The sequence below is a fragment of the Humulus lupulus genome, chromosome 2 (genome assembly GCF_963169125.1).
Source record: "Humulus lupulus chromosome 2, drHumLupu1.1, whole genome shotgun sequence".
Lineage (NCBI taxonomy): Eukaryota > Viridiplantae > Streptophyta > Magnoliopsida > Rosales > Cannabaceae > Humulus > Humulus lupulus.
Window position 1 is genome coordinate 55,004,376 of NC_084794.1, and position 11,800 is coordinate 55,016,175.

An 11,800-nucleotide genomic window follows, 5' to 3' on the forward strand; every position below is an offset into this window, starting at 1 on the left:
GTCAGGGACCTAGAAGTCAAGAGTTTTATCTAGAGGAATGTCATATGCAGATTTGGGGTGCCAAAGGAGATAGTGATGGACAACGGTTTTCAATTCATAAGTATCGAGTTTCAAGATTTTTGTAAAGAATGGGGAATACAACTCTCATTCTCGACACCCAGATAACCAAAATAAAATGGACAAGCGAAAGCAACAAACAAGACTGTGGTAGCATCCCTAAAAAAAAGACTCGACAAAGCAAAAGGAAGGTGGGCAGATGAACTTCCAAGAGTATTATGGGCCTACCGAACAATAGCAAAGACTTCAACTGGGGAAACCCTGTTCTCGCTAACCTATGGAACCGAGGCAGTCATTCCCGTAGAGATAAGACTCCCATCTTCTAGATTCAAGCACACAAAAGATGCAAGAAACTGGAAAAACATGGGTCACAAGCTTGACACATTAGATGAACAAAGGGAACAAGCATTATTAAGGGTCGCATCCTACCTACATAAAGTGGCACAACACTTTAACAAGAATATCAGAGTTCGACAATTCACTGTTGGTGACTGGGTCTTGAGAAGGATCTTGAATACATAAGAAGCAGGAGATGGAAAGTTGGGTCTGACATGGGAAGGGCCCTATAAGATTACAAAAATAGTAGGACAAGGTGCATACAAACTTCAAGCATCTGATGGATGCAACATAAGTAACAGATGGAACACTGTTCATTTAAAACAATATCACTTCTAAAATCTTAACTTTAATTTATAAACAAGTACTTAACCTTTATCATTATATTAATCATCGTACTGACTTAAGAATCGGAGGGTGGACGGAAAAGCTGTCGACCGCACCCCCTGACATTTCAGGATCCGAAGACTAGCCAAGGAAGGCCAACCCATGACTACCCATTAAACACGTAAGAAGTTTCAATTGTTTATTCTTCGTTATTATAAGATCTCAATATTGACTTAAGCATCGGAGGGTTGAAGGCTTTGCCGTCAACCGTGCTCCCTGACATTAAACATGATTCAAAGATAATAGTCAAGAGGCTAGCACGTGATTATCCATGTATCAAAAGTCTAAGTGAACTTGGGCGAACACCTGATAATGCCTAATAATTCATACTCGACACAAGTCCAAGCATCGCCATATAACATACCAACACTTGGACTGGGGAGAAAGGAAAAGGTCATAGAAATACTCGATAAGACCAAGACAATTATCGTAGAGATATTTTATGAAAATTCAAGGTTTGAAAATCCTATTTCGAAACTTGACTTTTAATCTACTCAGATGAATACAAATATTGATTGTGAATATTTTCATTTGACAATAAAATTTGCACTTGGTCAAACTTTACATGTGTAAACAACCATTCTATGTAGACTAATTTTTGCTATGCAAAAATATCTCTTAAGTCGAACTACGCGGGGAGAAACAATCTATGAGTTGTTCCCTCAAAACAAGTATTTTTTGACACAAAGTTTTTCCTTAGCCTCCCTAATCGAGTCAACCATTCCTCTATTGCTTGAACATCCCAGACGAATGGATGGCCCTATGTTGCCACTCCTTTTTACGTGACCTTCCCCAAACAGATGGATGGCCCTATGTTGGTACTCCTTGTTACATGACCATCCCCAGATGGATGGATTGGCTTATGTTGGCACTCCTTGCTACATGACCATCCCTAGAAGGATGGTTGGCCCAAGGTTGCCATTCCTTGTTACGTGACCATCCCCAGACGGATGGATGGACCTATGTTGGCACTCTTTGCTACGTCACCATCCCTAAGTGGATGGATTGACTTAGGTTGGCCCTCCTTGCTACGTGACCATCCCCAGAAGGATGGTTGGCCCAAGGTTGCCAATCCTTGTTACGTGACCATCCCCAGACGGATGGATGGCCATATGTTGGCACTCCTTGTTTCGTGACCACCCCCAGATGTATGGATTTCCTTAGGTTGGCACTCCTTGCTACGTGACCATCCCTAGAAGGATGGTTTTCCCAAGGTTGCCCCTCCTTGTTACGTGACCATCCCTAGATAGATGGATGGCCCTATGTTGCCACTCCTTGTTACATGACCATCCCTAGATGGACTGATGACCCTAGGTTGCACCTCCTTGTTACGTGACCATCCCTAGACAGATGGATTGCCATAGGTTGGCACTCTTTGTTATGCAACGATCCCTAGACAGATGGATGGATAGACACCAGTCAGATGGATGACCATAAATAGGCTCTGTCTGGCACTCGACGGTCCCCATACCAATGAATGGATCCCTGACAGATGGATAATGAATAGCTATTGTTTGTCGCCTAACGCCTGACATCCTTGTAAAATGCTACCAATGGTGCCATCTAAGATAATCACATACCACCTGGCAGAGGACCATGATCACAATCACTTTTTACTTGGTAAATTTGTATGATATTCATTAAACATCAATCACAGTTGACTACCAACATTCGACTATAGTGAAAAGCATGGTTCAACATAGAAAAGCCTCAACAGTACAACAAAGAGCACAGTTCAACATTCAAAAGGCTCAACAAAGTGCATCAAAAGGCTCAACAAACAACATCACAATGCTAAACCAACCAATTGCTAAGCATCTAAACAAACTAGGTGTTGACAAACTAAACATTGTCCAACCAAGAAACAATGCTCAACATACTACTGAGTCACCTCAGAATCCACAATGGATTGATGCTCAACAATATCCCCAATGGCATGTTCAACGATCTGGTTTCCCCCATCCTCGTCTTGAGGAATACTTGTGCCAAACCCAGGACCAATAGATCCCCCTTCGGCACGGCTAGCCTCATCCTCAAACATACCAATGTAGAGTTCCAACTCTTCGTCTACCTTCCAATCCTTAGACTTGCCTTTTTTGAACTGTGTCAATAATTCCTTACGAGCTTTTCACATGGCCTTCACCGTAATGTACTCTAGTTGAGCACATAAATCATAATTATTCTTCTCCTTAGTCAGTTCGCTCTCTTTATCCTTTAATTGCCTCTTCAAACTCTTCGTTTAATTCTTTACTCGCATTAGAGAGCATCTGTAAAAATAAACGAGTTAGTGCAAACAAAACATACAAAAATGAAATAAGTAAAATAGGATGCTTACCCGATAGGCTCCAGACACCAAATCATCGGATGACTCGACAAATCCCATTTCCTTCAAACGAGTCTCATCACGGGGACACAAGAGGGCTTCAACATATCCTTCAATAGACAAAGGGTTTGAATACACACAAGTATTCTTTGTAATAATGACGGATATATTTTCTTCCTTCTCATCAAAATCAACCCTATGCCTCTTGCTCGATCCTCCTCCTTCGATGACCTTTGAAGGAGCAGTACTCTTTAAGGGCACAGGGTTTAATGATGGCTCTACGGCCGATGATTGTCCTTTCTTCTTAATTGCGCGATTTCTTGGCTTTTGCCAAGGCATCAGGACCGATAGGAATTTTGAATGACATCTTTTTTAAATACTTATCCGCTAGATTACATTCTTCTTCTGTCAGATGGTTAAGAAGAATAAACTTGATACTAATCAATTCTAAAGCTCGCTTCAACAAAAAAAAAATAGGAATTCGACCATCCAGTCCAATAAGAAGATTACCTTCACTCCGCCGCTCGACTTTGCTCCAAAGAAAATTGGAAGTCAAATTTGATTTCTTCAACAAGTTCTTCCAACTTCATTGCTTTTTAGGGATTGCTAAAATTTTCTTCAAATTCTGGTCACTATCGTATGACAGAGCAAGAAGTATTGTCAATTATTTATCTACAAAAAAGAAAAACACTAACATTAGGATTTCAATGAGTTGGAAACAAAAGACACAAGAAAAATAGGTAAAATAATCTAGCACGCGACACCTGCCTAATACCTGCCAACTAGTCGGAAACCTATCGGCTCGAGGCGTGAACATTTACTCTCCATGGAAGAAACAATAGTATTTCTTCCTCCCACGGTCAATGGATTTTATATCACAAACCAAGGACTCATCTTCATTATGAGACACAAAACTATATCTCCCATTATCTTTATCATGTTCTCTCACTGTGTAATGAGCACGAAACTCGACTAACTCAACACTCATCTCGAATACCTCAGTAAACCTTTCAATGCCTAAAAGCACTCTCCATGAAATAGGCATTAGCTAGCTAGGGGCTATCTAATACCAGTTAAGTACTTTTGAAACAAACAAAGGGAAAGGGAACCTGAAGCCTTGATGAAAGGTGTACTCGTACATACCACACCAACTAGGGGTATCCTAATCGACCCGTTCGACAAGCCTGGGTAACCTCATCTTAATACTACAAGGAATACCAAAAGCTAATCTCATCTTAGCTAAAAGGGGAACTATCAATTGGGTTTCAGAATTTTCCCATAGAATACCTTGTGATCGACAAGAAAACTTGGCCCATTATCTTCACCCACCAGTTGCACCAAGATATAACCCATCACAGGGGCTTCTTCACTAGGTATTATCAACTCAAAGATATCATGGTCCTCAATATCTTCATCGTAACATGATTAATAGGCAAAGCATCTAGGACCTTATCACCAAAATCGTCATCCATATTGACAACCTGTTGACCGTTACTATCAGTATCTGAATCTACCTCTACAAATGCGGGGTAGAACACACTCCCGACGCTCGACATTAAAACCTACTCATGACATAGGTTGTCAAAATCTTAAATATGTATATATATATATATAAAATATTACAACACAAAAAGCCTAAATGGCTATTACACATAACATGTTAAGGACATAGAACCTCAAAAGCTCTATTCCCACACACGAAAATTCCACTAAAAACACCAATAAAAAGTGCCCCATTTTAACACATAACACTTACTCACGATCCACCAAAGTATTATGACTCGGTGCCCTACACTAGGGACAGCCTAAGGGGTACTCCCTTTTTATCACCCTACATCGAGAAAAGTTGTTCTTAGACAGCACATCCCCGCGATCGTCCTTATACTTACCAGGGGCACCAATGTTGCGAAAATTAAGGCTACGCAAGTATACGTAATCGCTTTTGTAGTTTATTTCGGTAAGACCGATATCGTTCCCACGGAGACTGATTTATCAATTACCAAATAATTAATTTTTAGTTTCTATTTGACTAATGAAAACTATATTTGTGAATTTTTAAAACAAGAAAACATAAATAAATAAAAATTGCATAAATCAAATACTAACAAAAACACAAGGATTAAATTCACTGTAAAATAATTAGGAATCCTAATCTTCTCTACTATCCACTCTATTAGTCTTTAATTCAATTACTACTGAAACTCTTCTCACTGAACTGATAGACATGCAAAAGTGTTAACTATTCGAATTAAGAAATAGAAAACTCGACCTAATGTGAATTCCCTATATTTCTATGATCAATTCAAACAATAGGAAGCAATGAATACAGCCATAAATCACATAAACCAATTTGATACTCTTGTTCTAAATTGAAATCTATGTCTATTCAATTTTAGCATATTCAAATCTCACTTTTCAGATTTTGATTCAAATTCTTAATTTGTATGTAAAAGTTGATCAATCAATCACATACACAATAAACACAAATTGAATAGATTTCAAATGAAGAAGAAATAGATAAATGCATTAAATCATAATAGAGTTGCAAGAGAGTCAATTAGAAAACCTAAATAGAAATTTAGTTCATGTTTATCATTAAGAAATCCATAAACATGAAATTAACATAAACTAAAAGAAAAAGAAAAGAAAAGAACTCTAGATGATCAATCCAATCTTCATCCAAAGCCTCCTCTCCCAGTCCAGATATCAAAAAGCGTCTCATTTTCCCTCCTTAATCGTAATTTAAACCTAATTAGCGATTTTTTTAAACATGAAAGGACCAAAACACCCTTAATTAAAAATCTGCATTTTTCTCATTTGTAGACATATCCTGCCGTTGCAGGATGTCATTCCTGCGGTTGCAGGAATGCTCTAGAGATGTAAAAACTTCTCTGGAGTTGCGGCCGCAAGACACACTTCCTGCAGTCGCAGGAAGTGCTCCGAAACACCGTTTTCCACCAATTTTTGTCATTTTGTTGATTTTTCCACCATGTTTCCACACCTAAGTCACCTAAGCCCTTCGACACCTGAAAACATACAAAAACCAGCGTAAAATAGAACAAAACAAAACAAACACCTAATACTTTACCTGAAAAACACATAGATAAATGAGTCTAAAACTCATTTATCAAACTTCCCCAAACTTAACATTTGCTCGCCCTCGAGCAAAGAAAACAAGACTCAAGATAAACTAAACAAATAAATACAGACACTAAATAAATGAATCAAGATAACCACAATTTTTAAGCCTCAAAATTAATGAAGGACAAGCATATATAATTTTCGATTTTTTTTTTTTTGACAAGTAATCCAGATTTTCAATCCAACCACTTCTTCAATTCACCCTAACCCATTGATCATTTTTGTCTACTCAATCATGAACAATAAATAGCACATATTTAAAATAATTTACACATGCTGAACTCTCACCATCAATCCATCAAATCCCAAATTTACATATGCTTGCTAACTTATTATTCTCCACTAATATAAATCAATGCATGTTCAAGAATCAAAAGGTCTTTTAAAGCTTGTATTGAGAGGCTTAGGTAATGGTAGATAAAATAGTCATTAGGCTCATATATACCATAAGCATATAATCCAAACAAACCACATCTGATATCCACTTTGTAATCCAAACAACCCAAAATTTCCCTTTATTTTCCAAGATTGAGAAGAATTCACACTAATTGTATCTTTTTTTGCTCTCATTTCTTTCTTTTTTTCTTCAACTACACTTCCCCAAACTTATGTTTCTCAATGTGAACAAACATAAGAAGTGTAATTTATTTTCAATCTCTTTTTTCTTTTTCTTTTTCGAATTTTCCTCTCAATCTTTCCTTTTATTTTTCTATTGTCACAACTAAATCAAACTATAACACCCATTACAATTCAATCCCCATTTATATGTTTATATGCTCATGGTATAAATCAAGGGAATTAAAAAAATAATTAAGTATTCAATTAGGCTCAAAATAAGTGGTTAACAATAAAAAGTTATACTTTTAGGCTCGAAAAAGGGTAACTAAGGATAAATTAATCAAGGATGGCTTGAAAGGCTCAAACGTTCCAAAAAAATCGCCTAAATCATTTTCCAAAACAAGCATTGTCTATGATTTCGCCTCAAATAGTAAGCAAGTAAGTTCTAGAATTGTTCATACATTCTTTCCACATTCAAAATTCAGCAAGTGTAAATTTATTTAAATGCAAGAATTTACCAATCATGATCAAATATTCAATTTTACAATGAATTAAAGTAATCCAAAGAGGTGGTCAAACCAAGCACACAGATTGTTTTTTTTATAATCAAATATAGTTTTCTCGAATTGTATTATAAGCCATTCACGTATTCTCATCGGCTAATCATTGTTATCTTGATTCAACACACTCTCTAGATACCCTAGCACACAACACAATTAACACACAAAACCAAACACAATTTAACAAAACACCAAACTAAACAGAAACTTGACTAAACTAACCTGACACAAATAACTAACATAAATCCCTCTTCCCCAAACTTAACAAAAACATTGTCCCCAATATTTAAATAAAAGCTAAGGAAAGGAAACTTACCTGACTCGACTCATGATGAAGGTCCTGCCTCGTCATCCCCCTCAGGTGGAGGATACCCAATGTTAGGTTGTTGTGGATATGGTGGAAATCCACTACTGTCAATGCCAAAATGAGTGGCGAAGGCTTGGTTGAAGGCATATTGGTTCTGCGCTTTTTTTTCTTTCTATTTTTCATCATTTTTCTATTTTTTCACGTATTTCACGATTCCAGAATCAACAATATTTACAAGAAAATTAAAATTAAACAAAAAATAACTAAAAAAAAATAAAAATTGTCTCAACTAAAATAGCTTAAAAGCTTAACGAACTTAAATAAATTTAAATGAACTTGGGATGCCTCCCAATGGCGCTTTATTTAACGTCTTCAGCTGGACTCTCACTTCCTTCATTGAACTTCAACTCGGGTCAAGTCCACCCCGCTCATCCTTTAGAGCCATAGTGTCATAAGCAAAAACTCGTCTTTTTACATTGCTAATTGTCGGAGCCTTCCACCGCTCATGTAACCTTCAAGCCTTTCCACTATAGAACTGTTTCAAACAATTACGAACTGCTCGACTACCAAATTTAGCATTGGTTTTTCTCTTGGTGGTTTCCAAATTACTACCACCACTACATACCACATCCACCCTACAACAAGTTGGAATATCAGTTGCTACAAAAACATCAAATGTTACCTCTTCGTTTTGCACTCACAGCTTCAACTCCCCTTTTTGTACGTCAATTTGTGCTCTCCCTGTGGCTAAAAATGGTCTTTCCAAAATAATGGGAATGTTTGCATCTTCCTCCATATCTAGAATAATAAAATCAGCAGGGAAGATAAATTTACCAACCTTAACTAAGACATCCTCAATTACTCCACGAGGTTGCTTAACAGAGCGGTCTGCCATTTGTAAGGACATAGTAGTGGGGCGAGCTTCTCCAATTTCAGCTTTCGAAAAATAGATAAGGGCATCAAATTTACACTAGCCCCTAAATCACATAAGGCCTTGGTCATAACAGTATCTCCTATTGAGCAAGGAATCGCGAAACTACCCGGTTCTTTAAGCTTGGGAGGTAGTTTCTTCTGCAAAATAGCACTTCACTCCTCAGTAAGCACCACTGTCTCATAATCCTCCAACTTCTTTTTCTTTGACAATATTTCCTTCATAAACATCACATAACTTGGCATTTGTTCAAGTGCCTCGGCAAAAGGTATGTTAATGTGAAGTTTTCGAAAAATATCTAGAAACTTCGAAAATTGTTTGTCAAGTGTCTTCTTTGAAGTCGCTAAGGATATGGAATATTGATGTGGTGCTCATAACTCACTAGTGACTGATTCTTCTCAAGGTCTTCAATAACCTCTTCTTCTACTTTACCCTCATTCTCAACTTCAACTTTTGGTGCAGGAATAGACTTCTTGACTGGCTCTTCCAACTTCTTCCCACTTTTCAAAGAGATTGCATTGCACTTCTCTTTAGGATTCACCTCTGTATTACTTGGAAAATTTCCTTGAGGCCTACTTTGTAACATATTTGCCAATTGACCAACTTGCATCTCAAGATTCCTGATGGATGAGCGAGTTTCTGTCATAAATTGAGATTGAGAGTTGGTCAGAGTTAACAGTGTAGCTTGTAACTCATTTGTCTTCTCTTGAGCAACAGGTAGTGGTGGTGGTTGTAACGGTGCCTGAGGTGGAGCTTGAAGCATAGGCTGCTGAATTTGTTGAGGACCCTGATTATTTCTCCATGCAAAATTAGGCTGATTTCTCCACCCTTGATTGAACGGGTTGGAGAATGGACTATTCACTTGCCTATTGAAATTTCCCATCATATTCACCTGCTCCATGAGAATGGAGTTGTTCATCTCAACTACCATGCACTACTCAAATGGGTGAGGACCACCACAATTATGACATACCGCTTGGATTTGCATGACCTGAGTGGCCATAGAATTTTGTTGTAGTTGCTTGGTCAATGATGCAACTTGAGCAGTGAGGGCGGTAATAACATCCATCTCGTGCATACCAGCTACCTTCTTATTTCTATCTCGTTCACTAGGCCACTGATAGTTATTCATGGCCATTTCCTCAAGCAATTCATAGGCCTCATTAGCACTCTTGCTCATGAAAGCACCACCTGCTGCAGCGTCAATAATGGTGCGAGTCGTCCCACACAAACCGTTGTAAAAATTATGGACTAGCATCCATTTTTCAATCCCATGATGAGGACATTTCCTCAAAAGTTCCTTAAACCTCTCCCATGCATCATAAAGAGACTCTCCATTAAATTGAGAGAAGTTATTAATTTCCCCTCTTAACTTTCCAGCCTTGGATGGAGGGAAAAATTTAACAAGAAATTTCAGAGCTAATGCCTCCCATGTAGTGATTGAATTGGCTTGAAGAGAGTTTAACCAAATTTTTTCTCTATACCGCAGTGAGAATGGGAACAATCTCAGTCTAATAGCATCGTCGGTGACCCCATTGTATTTAAAAGTTCCACACAGCTCCAGGAAATTGGCTATGTGTGTATTGGGATCCTCAGTAAGGAGTCCACCAAACTGGACAGTAGACTGGACCATTTGCAAAATTGCCGGCTTCATTTCAAAATTATTGGCTGCAACTGTCGGCGGTTGGATGCATGATTGTACTCCAATAACAGCGGGAAGTACATATTCTCTGAGTGGGCGAACTGCTGGCTCAGCAGCATCCCCATTCAACACATTGCCCTGATGTTGGGCCATCTCTGCTACCCGTTTTTGCTTTCTATTCTGTCTGCAAGTCCTCTCAATTTCAGTATTAATAGGCAAAAGATTGTCAGTCCTTTGACGTCGCATATACCAATTGGCTTTTGAAATTAAGATTCTCAAACACAACAGTTAGAAACAATTAACACAGAAAAACCAAATTAGAATAAAAATTAATTGTATTGATATTAATAAAAATCAGTACCCGGCAACGACGCTAAAAACTTGTTGCGAAAATTAAGGCTACGCAAGTATACGTAATCGCTTTTGTAGTTTATTTTGGTAAGACCGATATCGTTCCCACGAAGACTGATTTATCAATTACCAAATAATTAATTTTTAGTTTCTATTTGACTAAGGAAAACTAGATTTGTGAATTTTTAAAACAAGAAAACATAAATAAATAAAAATTGCATAAATCAAATACTAACAAAAACACAAGGATTAAATTCACTGTAAAATAATTAGGAATCCTAATCTTCTCTACTATCCACTCTATTAGTCTTTAAGTCAATTACTACTGAAACTCTTCTCACTGAAATGATAGGCATGCAAAAGTGTTAACTATTCGAATTAAGAAATAGAAAACTCGACCTAATGTGAATTCCCTATATTTCTATGATCAATTCAAACAATAGGAAGCAATGAATACAGCCATAAATCACATAAACCAATTTGATACTCTCGTTCTAAATTGAAATCTATGTCTATTCAATTTTAGCATATTCAAATCTCAATTTTCAGATTTTGATTCAAATTCGTAATTCGTATGTAAAAGTTGATCAATCAATCACATACACAATAAACACAAATTGAATAGATTTCAGATGAAGAAGAAATAGATAAATGCATTACATCATAATAGAGTTTCAAGAGAGTCAATTAGAAAACCTAAACAGAGATTTAGTTCATGTTTATCATTAAGAAATCCATAAACATGAAATTAACATAAACTAAAAGAAAAAGAAAAGAAAAGAACTCTAGATGATCAATCCAATCTTCATCCAAAGCCTCCGTAGCCTCCTCTCCCAGTCCAGATATAAAAAAGTGTCTCATTTTCTCTCCTTAATCGTAATTTAAACCTAATTAGCGATTTTTTTAAACATGAAAGGACCAAAACACCCTTAATTAAAAATCTGTGTTTTTCTCATTTGTAGACATATCCTGCGGTTGTAGGAATGCTCTAGAAAACTAAAACTTCTCTGGAGTTGCAGCCGCAAGACACACTTCCTGCAGTTGCAGGAAGTGCTCCGAAACACCGTTTCCACCAATTTTTGTCATTTTGTCGATTTTTCCACCATGTTTCCACACCTAAGTCACCTAAGCCCTTCGACACCTGAAAACATACAAAAACCAGCGTAAAATAGAACAAAAAAAACACCTAAAACTTTACCTGAAAAAC

The 11,800-nt window shown here is 37.2% G+C and overlaps 1 non-coding gene across 1 annotated transcript; it reads left to right on the forward strand.

The window, feature by feature from the left end:
- The first annotated feature begins 9,868 nt into the window (after positions 1-9,868).
- On the forward strand, positions 9,869-9,975 carry LOC133820633 (small nucleolar RNA R71). Its single transcript, XR_009887037.1, has one exon. It is a non-coding gene; the product is annotated as a small nucleolar RNA R71 (small nucleolar RNA).
- The last annotated feature ends 1,825 nt before the right edge of the window (positions 9,976-11,800 follow it).